The sequence below is a fragment of the Colossoma macropomum genome, unplaced genomic scaffold (genome assembly GCF_904425465.1).
Source record: "Colossoma macropomum unplaced genomic scaffold, Colossoma_macropomum, whole genome shotgun sequence".
Classification (NCBI taxonomy): Eukaryota; Metazoa; Chordata; class Actinopteri; order Characiformes; family Serrasalmidae; genus Colossoma; species Colossoma macropomum.
The window spans coordinates 28471760-28474268 of record NW_023494810.1 but is presented as its reverse complement, the minus strand read 5'-3'; positions in this window follow the sequence as shown (position 1 = coordinate 28474268).

Genomic DNA, 2509 nt, shown 5'->3' with positions numbered 1-2509 from the left:
GACCACTCTGAGAGAAAGCAACAGAGTGAGACAGAGAAGAGCCTGGGGGAAAGATACAGAAATCTTGACCATTTGAATTAGGACAGGGTCTCTTCCTGTACATCCTGACCTTTGTACCCTCTATAAGTCAATCAGTGCTTGACAGTGCCACTCAATAGCATGTGACACCCATCTACTGACAATGATTAATGTGTTGATAATGGCCTACACCTGGCCCTGGCCCTATATCCCTTTATAATGCGCACCTCCACTAATGCAGCCTTGATTCAGACAAATTTCCCACCTTGGTTCAGTCTCAACCAAAGAAATGGTTCAAAATAAGCTGGAATAAAATTGTTGTATTAATGCGTATTAAGGTTACCAATGTTTTGGTTCTAAGAAATCAGACCAGCAGACTGAATTGGACAGCTTGAAAGAGGTTTAGAAAATGTATCCCCGTCGAACCATATATAAATGGACACTTAAGTTTCCAGACATTAAAAGCCATACTGTCTAGAAAACCAAGATTGTTTTATATACCTTCAGGTGTGGCAGCACTACTTAAAAGAGATTAAAAACACTGCAAACCAAATTATACAAACCTACATTGCAAAAAAAAGTTGGCACTGTAGGAGAAATGCTAACAAAAACATGAAGTAGACCAAATTTTAAATGAACAAAAATACAATATTTAATGCTTTTACTTACAGATTTTGTTTTAGAAGTATTTTTTGGCCATTCTTCAGGCTTTAGCTGTCCAAACATTGTTGTTGTATTTTGCGCCATACATTTTCACATGTGCACAGATGTGCTAGTTACAATATGCACTAATACTTTTCCTTTATGCAGAGATTTCTCCACATTTCCTGATCTTTTGCTGATATTACACACTCGAAGGTGAGACACTAAAAAATCTTTGCAATCATTTGTTGAGGTAAACAGTCGGATTATTCGCTGATGGATTATGTCAAAGTGGTGAACCTTCGCCATCCTTGCTCACTGAGAACTAGGCCTTTCCAGGAGGCTCCATTAGTCCCCAAGCATGTTTAAATCGCCTTCTTAAAAGGTTTTAGGATTTCGTAATGTTCTTAGGTTTCAAGCTCCCCATCCCATCTTTTTGAAACATGTTCTACGCATCAATTTCAAGACTTTATATTTACAAAAAATAATAACGTTAATAAAGTTTTTGTCTTTGTAGTGTTTTTGTTTAAACACAGGTTTAACCGAATCTTCGACCAAAGAAAAACAGTAGATATTAATAGTTTGGAAGATTTATGATATGGAAAAGTTAACTTGTGCTGTCAAATAAGTGCCTTACTTTTAATGTTGGTGGCAGCTGGTGTTACTGTTATAATAATAATATAATAATATAATACATGCTCTCAGTGGCTTTCATCTCCTACAAAAGTTACCATTTTGGAGATGCATAGTTTTGTTACTACAGCAACAACATACAGACAGCAACCATGTGCCGTAACATGACTTGACATAACATGGACAACTTCATTTCTAGTTATTAGTTTCTGTTTAGCAGAAAACCATAAGACATTGTTTGAAAACATTGATTAATGATATTGAAGTTATTTCTCTTCAAATTTGTTCCGCCCCTTTTCCCACCAATTTACGTTTATGTTAATTGCTGTGACAATCACATATCTTGTAACATACATGCCAATAAAGCACTGCTGAACAGAAATGAAGGATTAATAACATGCTGTGCCCACACCCGTCTAGATTACAGGCATCTGTGAGAAGTGGCTGACTTGGGATGGAAATATTTAGATCCCACATGTAGCACAGCCTACTTAAAACTATACATAGAAGCTGTATGACCATGAGCTTTTTCAAAGTAGGTCAATGAAGCAGTGACAGGTTACAGAAGTGGTGTTTCTTTCATAGTAAAATCACTCTGCAAAAAGAAATAAACGAGTTAAAAGCCTGTTTGATTCACATATGCATTTCTCCACAGTAAAAATAAATAAACAAAAATATGAACGCACTGATTTATCACTCTTTTCTGATAAAAAAAAATCCCTTGAGGGTAAAACAATGGAATGGACAGGCGATTCATCAGGGAATAAATTCCAAATCCTCTCAGCCTCCAGCTATGCTAAATTCGCAGAAAGTCACGGCTGATGTAAGATCATGTATATCAAACCAGCTGCAAGCGCAAGTAAACAACACCCTCAGAGACATTTCCTTTGAAAAACACCAGTGAAATTTTGCATACCTTTATAATGTTAATTAAGCAAGAGTACGAACACCACTGCGAACGCAACAGCACCCTATTGCTAGGCGGCGGACATAGGGAGGCTGCTAAAAGGACAGACTTTTTAAATCTTTTTATTTTCAAATTATGTGCAATGTGAATTTCACAGTAGAGCTCAAAGTATATTTACCAAACTCTCATACCATACAAACAGGCAAACAAAAAAAAAAAAGTAGAGACACAAAAATAAAAAATAAAAAAACCTAACAAGTGGAAAGAAACACTGTCTAGCCATTCTCTGGTACAGAACGGTGAGTGAAA